Source organism: Hemiscyllium ocellatum, chromosome 7, assembly GCF_020745735.1.
Source record: "Hemiscyllium ocellatum isolate sHemOce1 chromosome 7, sHemOce1.pat.X.cur, whole genome shotgun sequence".
Classification (NCBI taxonomy): Eukaryota; Metazoa; Chordata; class Chondrichthyes; order Orectolobiformes; family Hemiscylliidae; genus Hemiscyllium; species Hemiscyllium ocellatum.
Genome location: NC_083407.1, coordinates 71,797,298 through 71,809,593, shown reverse-complemented (window position 1 = coordinate 71,809,593; position 12,296 = coordinate 71,797,298).

The window sequence follows — 12,296 nt, the reverse complement described above, 5'->3', positions numbered from 1 at the left end:
CTCTCAAGGAACTATGAACTTTCACCCCAAGGTCACTTTGTTCAGCAAAACTCCCCAGGACCTTACCATTAAGTGTATGAATCCTTTCCTTCCCATTAGGTGTATAAATCCTCTTTGTAGACTTCACACTCTCTGCTCCTGCAGTTGCAGCTGTCCAGCATCAGCCCAAGGTTCTGGCAGTGTTCTCTTCTTCTGTTGCCACGGGCAACATTGCTCCTGCCACCACTGGGTGACAGACAGTCATGCTGTGTGGGTCCCACACTTCCTGCAATGCTGGACATTGACTGAAGAGTCCTGGTGCCGAGTCGATTGATGAGGCCCTGGCTCATTTTTCGATGCTGTCACCTGATATTGAGCAGGAATGGAGATACGTGGGACCCTGGTCTCCCACAAGAGGACTACAGGAGGAGGCCTCAGAGCAACCAAAACAAACACAAATGTGACCGAGCTGGAAAGACAACAATGAAGCCCTGTGTGGATGTGATGCAACCTGCCACATCAGCAGCTGAGCCCTGTGCTTAGCAACCCATTTCCCAGCCATGTCTGTAATTAGCCCTCAAATCCGTAGGCTTCTACCTTAGTTAACAGTCTCTTATGTGGGACTGTATTAAATGCCTTGATATAAACAACATCCATCAATATTTTCCTGTCCACTACCTTTACAAAATGCCTTTACAAAATGCAGCACCTCCCATTTATCTAAATTCAACTCCATCTGCCTCTCCTTGGCTCATGAGCCCATATGATCAAGATCCCACTGTGCTCTGCGGCTACCTTCTTTGCTGTCCACTACATCTCTAATTTTGGTGTCATCTGCAAATATATCAACCATACCTCCTCTGTTCACATCCAAATCATTTCTAGAAATGACAAAAAGCAGTGGACCCAGCAGGGTCATTGCCAGAAATGTGAATCTTATTTCAGACCTAAAGGTTCCAGAACTGTTCCTTTCTTCGAATGCTTTCCCATATTAATCTAAAACCATCTCCTGACTTTTTAAAGGGCAGAAGTTATACACACGTGTGACCAACATCTAAGATTGCTTGGTGACTTGGAGAAGGCTTTTGCCCGAAACGTCGATTCTCCTGATCCGCGGATGCTGCCTGACCTGCCATGCTTTTCAAGCACCACACTCTCGACTCCAGCATCTGCAGTCCTCATTTTCATCTAGAAGATTAAATCCAGTCCAACCAGCTAAAAATCAAAACCAAAGGATCTGCAGACGTTGGAAATCAGAAACAAAAACTGAAATTGCTGGAAAGGTTCAGCAGGTCTGGCAGCATCTGCAGAGAGAAATTGGAGTTTCTGAGGAGGGGTCACTGGACCTGAAAATATGGCCCTGATTTCTCTCCACTGATGCCGCCAGACCTACTGAGCATTTCCAGCAATTTCTGGTTTTGCAGCTAAAAATTAATACGTTTCTCAATTGGTTGTGACCGCACTCTTTTATTCAAGGACTATCATATTCATAATGTTTGCATCTATTCCACTCACCACATTTTTTTGGTATCATGCAGCTTTCTTGTGCTGAGACCATGACTGAGTATACAAAATATAGAAAAGTGGACAATCGGGAGTAAGCCTTAACTATTAGTGGGCAGTTGGGTTGATTTGGAGTGACTCTTCATACTTGCAGCTTACATCTAATGTTGCTTCAGTCAGCCATTGACTAGATCAAAGAAAGGAATAACACAGTAGACGATTCCTTCTGGGAGGATTGTCTTGAGATGGTTCAGAGGGAAGTTGGTTGCATCATGTTCATTTATGTGCTTCGTGTTTTTTTTTGGAACAGTTTGTATTCCTGGGTCTTTGAGCAGCACCAGAAAATGTAAAATGTTTCAGCCTCATCACCAAAGTCTCCCTAGTATAATGCTAAAATGTATACATTCCATTTATTCAAACAAAAATAAGTGAAATGTGTCTAAAAACAAATTCTGATTTGCCTTTCAGTTTGTTGCATGCGGAAATTGTGTTCGCTGGTTTTCAACTCAATTCCACTTATTATTTGATCAGGCTTGACTGAGGTTTCTCTTCTAACTCGTCCTTGCTACATTTAGTTAAAAATCACACAACACCAGGTTATAGTCCAACAGGTTTAATTGGAAGCACACTAGCTTTCGTAGCGACGCTCCTTCATCAGGTGATAGTGGAGGGCTCGGTCATAACACAGAATTTATAGCCTGTGTTTAACGCTATAAATTCTGTGTTACGATCGAGCCCTCCACAATCACCTGATGAAGGAGCGTCGCTCCGAAAGCTAGTGTGCTTCCAATTAAACCTGTTGGACTATAACCTGGTGTTGTGTGATTTTTAACTTTGTACACCCCAGTCCAACACCTGCATCTCCAAATCATTGCTATATTTATAGCTCTTGGAAGAATTAGTTTAATGATTAGCTGGTTGGCACTATCAGCCTAAAAGTGCTCAATTTGTGAAGGTGAAAGTATAATGGTAATTGCTAGGACTAATAATCCAGAATCCCAGACCAATGCTTGAGGATTGCACAAAGGAGTCACAATGTACTCGAAACAGTAACTCTGTTTGTATCTCTCTACAGATACTACCAGACCTGCTGAGACTCTCAATCACTTTCTGCTTTGTTCTTATAGTGTTTGGGGATTTAGGCTTAAATCCCACCAAAGCACTTGGTGGAATTTTAAGTTATTTAATGTATTTGGAGCAAAATCCTAGTCTAAAGATGAAAGTAAAACAAGTGTGAATTATTGTAAAGAAAAATTCTGGTCCTTTAATGTTCTTTCATGAGGAAATCTGTACTTTTTATCTGGTCTGGTCTATATGTGACTTCAGATCAACAGTAAGGCGTAAACTCTTAGATATCTTCTAAAATAGTTGAGCAAATCATTCAGTTTTACCTAACAACTACAAAGTTGAAGTAAGAAATGAAACTGAATGGTCCACCCAGTATCAATGTGGGCACTGAAAGTGACAATGATAAAGTCACAAAGCCACACTGTCAACCCTGCAAAGTCCACCTTATCAACATCTGGGAGCATGTGCAACAACTGGGAGAGTGGACGCAATGGCGAGTCAAGCAACGGCCTGACATAGCCATACTCAGAATCGTGCCGCAAAATTTCACACTCACAATCATCGCCATCCTTAGGTATGCCCTGTCCCACTCGTCAGAACTTACAGAGGTGGAGGTGAATCAAAAGACATTGCCCTGGCAGTTTTCAACATTAACTCTGAACTCCATGAAGTCTCATGGTATCAAGACCAACATGAGCAACAATATTTCTTTGGGGAGCAGGTATGGACATGATAGGTCAAACAGCCTCCTTCTGTACTGTAAATTCCAAGGTTTTATCTTGTTCTGATTAACAGTCCCTCTCTCCATTCTGACCATCATTTATAAGTCAGCCTCCCCAACCTTTTTTAGATTAGATTAGATTACTTGCAGTGTGGAAACAGGCCCTTCGGCCCAACAAGTCCACACCGACCCGCCGAAGCGCAACCCACCCATACCCTTACATTTACCCCTTACCTAACACTACGGGCAATTTAGCATGGCCAATTCACCTGACCTGCACATCTTTGGACTGTGGGAGGAAACCGGAGCACCCGGAGGAAACCCACGCAGACACGGGGAGAACGTGCAAACTCCACACAGTCAATCGCCTGAGTCGGGAATTGAACCCGGGTCTCTGGCGCTGTGAGGCAGCAGTGCTAACCACTGTGCCACCGTGCCGCCCATTGAACTCTAGAGTCATACAGTATGGAAAAATACCCTTTGGTCCAACTCGTCCATGCCTATCAAGTTTCTCAAACTAAACTAGTCCCACTTTGCCTGCATTTGGCCCATAGCTTTCTAAACGTTTTCTCTTCATGTCCCTGTCTAAATGTCTTTTATCTGTTATAACTGTACCTGCGTTTATCACTTCCTCTGGCCGTTCATTCCAAACATGAACCACCTTCTGTGTGAAAAAGTTGCCCCACAAGTCCCTTTTAAATCTTTTTCATCTCACCTTAAAAATATGGTCCCTGTTTTGAACATCCCCCCCATCACTCCGACCCTATCTACATCCCTCATGATTCTTTAATTTTTATAAGGTCACCCTTCTACTTCCTGCGCTCCACTGAAAGAAGACCCAGACTATCTCAACATAAAAAACAGACAGAAGCCATTTGGACAATTTAAGTGCTCATCTGCTAACAGCAGGAGTGGTAGGGTCTATCTAGGCTTTATTTCACTTAATATTAGAGTTAGATCTTCACAACAAGAAGTCAAAAGACCTTGAACTCAATAAAATCTTCTTTGGAAGAAGGAGGGGGAAAAGAGCATGGAATATATTCCAGGTGGAGAACATCAATGCCGGCATTACCATTACAGAATGCCTCCAGTCATACATACTGGGGGTAATAATTGACCACAACCTGAACTGGACCAGACACATAAATACTGTGACAACAAGAGCAGATCAGAGGCTTGTGACTATATGGAGAGTAACTCACTTCCTGTCTACCCAACCTCTGTCACTCATCGACAGAAGTGTGATAGAATACTCATTTTTTCCTGAATGAGTAACACTCCACCAACACTCAGGTAACTCAACACTGTCCAGGACAAAACAATCCAATTACCACCAATTCATCATCACTATTGATGATCATTCAGATTCAGTATGATTGTCCTTCACCAGGACACCTACTTGTGGGTCTTTCTCTGAACTGCCTTCAATGAAACACGTTTCCTTCAATAATTGGGCCCAATCTGTTCTCAGTGTTCCAGATGTCGTCTGAACGCATCTTGTTACAGTTACTCCTCTTGTACTCCAATTCCAAAGAAATAAGAGCCAACATTCCATCAACTTTCCTGTTAAACTGCTGCACAGTGTGCTGGTTTTCTGTATTTCATGTACAGTGTCTCCAAGTCCCTCTTATTTCAGCTTTCTGTGGTTTTTTTTCCATTTAAATAATACTGTTCTTTTATTCTCCCTTCCAAAATGAACAATTTTATGTTTTTCCACATTACACACCATTTGTCAACCTTTTGCAGATTACTTAACCTATCAATATCTCTCTCACAGCTTGCCTTCCCACCTATTTTTGTGTCATTTATAAACTTGCTACATACATTCACTTCCTTCCTCCAAGTCATTTATAGATACAATATTGTGAACAGTTGCAGTCACTGTACTCATTCCTGTGGAAAACCACTGGTCACTGGTCGCCAACCTGAAAAAGAACCCTTTTTCCCCATTCATTGTTTCCTACCTATGAGCCAGTTCTCTATCCATGCCAATATACCATAGACTCTTGTCTTATGACTAAACCTTTTATGAGGTACCTTGTTAAATGCCTTCTGGAAGTCCAAAAACAACACATCTACTGGACCCTCTTTATCCATTCTGATTGAGACTTCTTCGAAAAACTCAAATCAATTAGTCAGACACAATTTCCCTTCAATGAGGCTGTGCTGACATCACTTGATTAGATTATCATTATACAAATGTGCTGCTATTGCTTCCTTCTTATTTGATTCCAACATTTTCCAACAATAGATATGATGCAAATTGGCTGATAGTCACCCACTTTTGCCTTCCTCCCTTTATGAATAGGGCTTTCACATTGGCAGTTTCCAATCCTCTGATATTTTTCCAGAAAATTACAGCCTATGCATCTGTGATCTCTGTAGCTATCTCTGTGGTAATATCTTCCCCTTGCCTGGATGAATCATAATCAAAAAACTTGACATTATTCAGGACAAAGAAGCTCACTTGATTAGCACCATATCCACAAAAATGCACTTTCTGTGCTCCTATACAGAGCAACAACAATGTGTACCACCTACAAAACGCACTGTAAATTTTCACTAAAGTTCCTTTCATCACATCATGATCTCTTTCATCTAGAAGTACATTAGCAGCAAAAAAATTGAAATACCACAACTGCAACTTCCCTCTAAGCCATTCATCATCCTGACTTGGAAATATATTGCCATTCTTTCATATTGACAGGCCAAAATTCTGGAACACCTTCCATTATGACATTGTGGATCTATCTGCACCAAATGGATTGCAACAGTTCAAGAAAGCAGCTCTCCATCACCCTCTTGAGGGCAACAAAGGATGGGCATTAAATTCTGGCCCAGCCAACAATGCCCATATGCCACAAGTGAATAAAAAGACTTTAACAATACTTGCATTACAGAGGCTTTCAGGCAACAGTAAAAGAAATATGAGTCAAGAGCATGAACTTTAAGACTCGAATTGGTTTTGCAACTGAATAGTTACCAAATTTGTTTTCTTATGTTTAATTGCAGCTTTTGGTTTAAAATCTTACAAAACAAACCATGCAAAACAAATTGACATGGCACCACATCCAAAAACATTCACTCCCTCCAACAATGTAGCAGCAGTGTGTTGTATCCACAAGATGCACTGCAGAAATTCACAAAGACTCCTTCAATAGTACCTTCCAAACCCATGGTCACTACCATCCAGAAGGACATGGGAACTCTGCCTGTAAGCTCCTCTCCAAATGACTCACCATCTGATTTGGAAATATGTTGCTATCCCTTCACTGTGATTCAGCTCACCGCCATTTTCTTAAAGGCAACAACTAATGGACACCAAATGCTGACCTGACCAGCAAAACCCACATCCTCAAATGAATTTTTTTAATATAAAAACAGTATTTGCTTTGTGATGCTCAGAAAGATTGGAGCTCAGGGAAACTTCAATGGTAACTTATTAACTTTGTCTGCAAAAAAAAACCCAGAATTCTGTTTTTGAGTAGATGCTAAATGGCAGTCTCAAGAATCACAGTCCCAAGGAAGATGAGTCAACGATCAGAACATGAACAGTTTAACATTCACTGTGACAGAATGTCTTTTAATGGAGTTTCAAAGCGAGAACTTCAAAATGAAATCTTTGAAAAATAAGATTTTGTGGCCCATTATATCGTTACTATTATACTTTAGGTGGCTGGTTGCTGAGAAATCCATGACATCTGAGTTGACCACCTTTACTAATTGATTGCTCTGTGGAGTGCTCAACCATAGTTTGTCTGTTACCCACTAGGACAGTTAGAGACAAAAAATCTGCAGATGCTGGAATCCAAAGTAGTCAGGCAGGAGGCTGGAAGAACACAGTAAGCCAGGCAACATCAGGAGGTGGAGAAGTCAACATTTCAGGTGTAACCTTCCTTCAGGTCCTTCATTGACTTCACCACCTCCTAATGCTACCTGGTTTGTTGTGTTCATCCTGCCTCCTACCTGTCTACTCCATAGGACAATGGCATAGGGATAACATGACTGGACTAGAGGCCCAGGTTCTAAATTTATTATTTGATGAGTTTGACATCAAAGTGAGTCACAGAAATGGTGACCATGAGACTATCATCAACTGTAGTTAAAACTCACTTTATTCATTTTCTTCAATGGTATGTTTATTGAAAAAGACAATTTTTAAGATTTTTCACAAAATTACAAAAATAATACAAACTAGTGTATTCCACTTTACAATATGACAACAGCACCAATATAAAATTAAATAAATAAAACAAAGATAAAAAACAACTATCTACTAATCTATTCAACAAACAACCAAAACATAAAATAGGATATCATACATTACTAACAGTAAACAACAAAGTAATTAAATAACCAAGTACATGCTCAAAATAGATTCACATCAAGTCATCATACAACCTGTATTTAAACGGGATTCCTACTCCCAAGGGCCCCTGAACCAGACAGAACCATTACCACAGCTAAACAAAAGCCTTAGACAATATGGCTGAAATGTTTGTGTCAATGCAGTTCAAAAAGGGCTGCCGTATTTTATAAAATAATTCCATTTTTTGGTGCACCATGTTCATGAGGACATCAAGGGGGATATATTCCATTACTATCCTGTGCCAGTTTGAAAGTCCTGGGGGGCTTTTGGATATCCAATTCACTAAAATACTTTTGGTCACACAAAAGGAGGGGATAGTAAATAATTTCCTCCCATATCCATCCAGGGAGGGAAAATTTGGAGAGCCCAAAAGTTGGCACATTAGATCCAATCCAATCTCCATACCCAAAATCCCTGTCAAGGCATTTGCTACTCTATCTCAATACCTGTAGATCTTATGGCATGTCCATAGACAGTGCATGAGAGGGCCAACATCTATTTCACTCCTGCCTTGAACTTCATGAGTCATTCAGGTGCCATATGAGCCCTGTGAAGTATCTTTAATTGAGTAGCTGAGTTCTGTTACAAATAGAGATCTTTCGGGCATTTTCTTAGACGTCCTTCCACATTTTTAAAGAGATTATCAACGCTAATTCTTGATTCGAGGTTTTATATAATCGTTTCATGTCCTTCAAGACCTTATTGTATAGTGAATGATAAAGAGTACTCACCAAGGGTGACCCCATCAGCCATAGCACTCTCCTTTCCCTGTCTGATTTGTGTGGATTGACTATCAGTGTGGTCTTCTTTTGTATAAAGTCTCATATTTGAAAATACTGAAAGAGGTCCTTGATAGGCAGTCAAAACTTCTAGCACACCTGTTCAAAGGACATCATAACCTCCCATCGAACAGGTCTCCCAAACAGGAGATACCTTTGGACTCCCAAGTTTTAAATGTAGCATCTGTCAGCCCTGGCTGAAATCCCAATGTTCCCACTCTGGGAGTACAAGGGGAGGTTTTTTGCAGGTTGTCCTCATCTTGCTGCATTATCCTCCAGGCTTCAATTGTATTTAGTACAATAGGGTTTTACAATAGTCCGTAATCATCTTGTCCATAAATAACAGATTGATGAGGGGACATTTTGCTTGGGAGGTGTCAATATCTAGCCAGATTGATTGTAGATCACAGGAGACCCAATCAGCTATATAGGATAATATGGAGCTCAACTGATACCTCCTGAAGGCTGGAAAGCCCAATCCTCCCCTTGCTTGTGAGAGCTACAGCTTGTCTAATTTGATATGGGGCAGTTTATGATTCCAAATAAAGGAGCCGAGCCAGCCATAGAGCTTCAGCAGCATCGGGGGAGCATTCTCATAGGATATAGAAGACGAAGTAGAATATTCATCTTAACTAGGCTACTCTGCCTAGCCAGGATATTGGGAGATCTCCCCAACGCTGAAGGTCCTGTCTTATTTTCTCTAATAACTGCACAAAATTGGCTTTATACAGCTGACCAAATACTGGAGTAATAAAAATACCTAAGTACAGAAAACCTTGTAGTGACCAGCGGAAGGGAAAACAAGATCCATCCTGTAAATTGGATACACTGGCAAGGCCTCCTAAGGAATGGCCTCCGATTTCATAAAATTGATTTTGTAACCTGGGAACATACCGAATAGATTGACCACTTAAATTAAGCGGAGCACGGATGTCAAAGGATCACTTAAGAAGAGGAGGACATCATCCGCACAGAGTGATTTTGTGCTTGCCCAATCCAACCCTCGGAGCCGTTATATTAGGGCCAGTTTGTATAGCTTCCGCTAGTGGTTCAATCACTAGCATAAATAATATCGGTGAGAGAGGACGTCCCTGGCGACAGCCTCTGCCAACGCTAAAGCTATCCGAACTTAAACCATTGGTGTTCACCACTGCTTTGGGATCATTATATAATACTGAAACCCTTTTAATAAAGACCTCTCCACACTTAACCATTTCAGCGTATAAAAAAGATATGGCCATTCTACCCGATCAAATGCCTTCTCTGCATCTAGGGAGACAACGAAACCCGGTATTGTTCCCTGTTGACAGGCTTGTATCATATTTAAGACCCTTCTAATGTTATTAGTTGACCTCCGACTCTTGATAAACCCCGCCTGGTCGTCTTTTATAATGAATGGTAAAACCCTCTTCAGTCTTAATGCTAACATTTTTGAAAGAATTTTAAGATGCACATTTAACAAGGATATGGGTCTACATGATGAGCAATCTTCTGGGGCCTTTCCCTTCTTAAGAATGAGAGAAATATTTGCTTCTCTCAACGAAGGCGGGAGGCAGCCCTGGCTGTGTGAGTAATTGTACACATTTATGAGTGGCCCGGCCAGCTCCCCGATAAATTCTTGATAGAACTCAACCTGGAATCTGCCTGGCCCAGGTGCTTTGCCACTCTGAAGCTACCTAACCGCGTCCTGTACTTCCTGGGTTGTCAGGGAGCATTCAAGATCGATACCTGCTCCGAGGTTAGGCCCGGAAGGGTCATATTTTTAAAGAAAGACTCCATCTTCCCAGTTCTATCCTCGCAGTCCTGCAACTTATACAATTCAAAACAGAACTTCCTAAAGGCTGTATTGATCTTTTTACGATCACAAGTCAGGGTACCAGCACTTTCTCTAATGGCTTGGACAGCCTTTCCCTTTCTGGCAAGGTACACTAGATACCAGCCAGGCTTATCACCGTATTCAAATAATCTCTGCTTTGCAAATAATATTTCCCTCTTTGCTGTTTGGTTAAGTGTGGTATTCAAGGCTGCTGTAAGGGCTGTGATCCTCTGTAGTTTAGTAATGGAAGGCCTATCAACATACACAATTTCAGCTGCCTTCAACGAGTCTCGAGTAGGCACTGTTGCCCTCCCTTTTGTCTTTTCCGGGTTGCAGAATATGAGATAATCAAGTCTCGCACGTATGCCTTAGTGGTCTCCCACATCATCGACGGGTTACTGGCCGTACCTGAGTTGATATCCAGAAGGTTTTGAATTCCTGCGAAAAATACTTTATCAATTTGCTATCCTTTAGTAAGAAAGGATCCATAAGCCAATGTCAGGAGCCTATACCGTCATCCCTAGTCTTGACTTCTATATATACTGCGGCATGATCAGGAATAGCTATATTACCAATTTTACAAGACAGTACCGAATTCAAAAGGGTCGAAGGGACAAAAAAACATATCAATTCTGGTTTGGCACTTGTGTAAGTTAGAGTAGAAAGTAAAGTCTCTACCCTGGGGATAAAGGCACCTCCACACAGCCACTAGCCCTAGCTCCTTGTTCAGATCCTCCAATTGCCTCGATCCCAGAGATATACCCACAGTGCTCCTAGGTATCCTATCCATCTCTGGGTCAGTAATACAGTTGAAATCTCCCCCTATAATTATATGGCGGATCCTGAAAGCCATTAACTGAGGGAACACTTCCATTACAAATTTAAAACGGTATGCTGGGGGACAATAAAGATTCAAAATCCTGTATTCCTCTCCGTATATTAGGGTTTTGATCAATATATACCGTCCAGACTCATCTTTTATTTGGCTTAACATTTGGAAAAGAAGATTCTTCTGAATAAGAATGGCTACTCCCCACTTTTTGAGCTGAAAGATGAAAAGAACACCTGGCCAAACCCACCCTGTTGTAGTTTTGAGGGTTCCTTATCAAGTAGTTTTGTCTCCTGTAAAATAGCTACATCAATCCTTTCTTTTTTAAGACTTGAAAATATCTTTTTCCTTTTGATTGGTGAATGGCTCCCCTTGACATTCCAGGTGCACCACCGAAGCGAATGGCTAGCATGATCATCCAGGCAGGTCCGAGACCCCCCAGGAGGAAAAACCCCACCCAAAAGACATTGAATAAAAACCATTGAAAATTCACATATAAAAAAACATTTTAAAACAATTAAATCAACATAATTAAGAACTACTCCTAAATAAAAATAACACAAAACACATTTGAAAGGAGATTTTCTCCCTTGCTCCCAGAGGGCATTACTACCTACCAATAACCCCACCATAATCTCTCCCAGCTAAGGCCCTGCCCTCAGCCCAGGCATTACAAAATGGATGAAATAAATTTGTGCCTAATAAAACAGGAGTTAAAAGTGAGTGACACACCCCTCCCCCCACATCATTACCTGGATGCGTTTAATAAAACAATACAAAATAGAAATATACAAAGTTACAAAATTACAATCCCAGCAAGTATTAGGCAACTAAATAAGAAAAAAGAAAGAAAACGCCACTCAAAAAAATCCTCCCCCACAAATCAGATAAGCCTCACGAGCTCTAAAAAGGAGACCAAAGAAAGAATAAAGAACAAGCCCCCACCCCACTCCCAGGGAAAGATGGGTAAAAGAGAGATGAAGGAAGAAAGAAGGGTCAACAAAGGGGGGGTGGGGGGGGTGGGGGGGCGGGGTGAAAGGCAAAATAAAGTGGTTATCCACACAGTTCTACTCCTGCTGTCTATTTGAGAGCATCTAGGAATTCTTTTACTTTCTCCGGTGATCCAAAGTTATATATGGATCCTCCATAGCTGAAGCACAGCGTTGCCGATATCGCATGGAGTATTGAATATTTAAGTCTCTCGAACACTTCTTCGCCTCGTCAAATGCCCT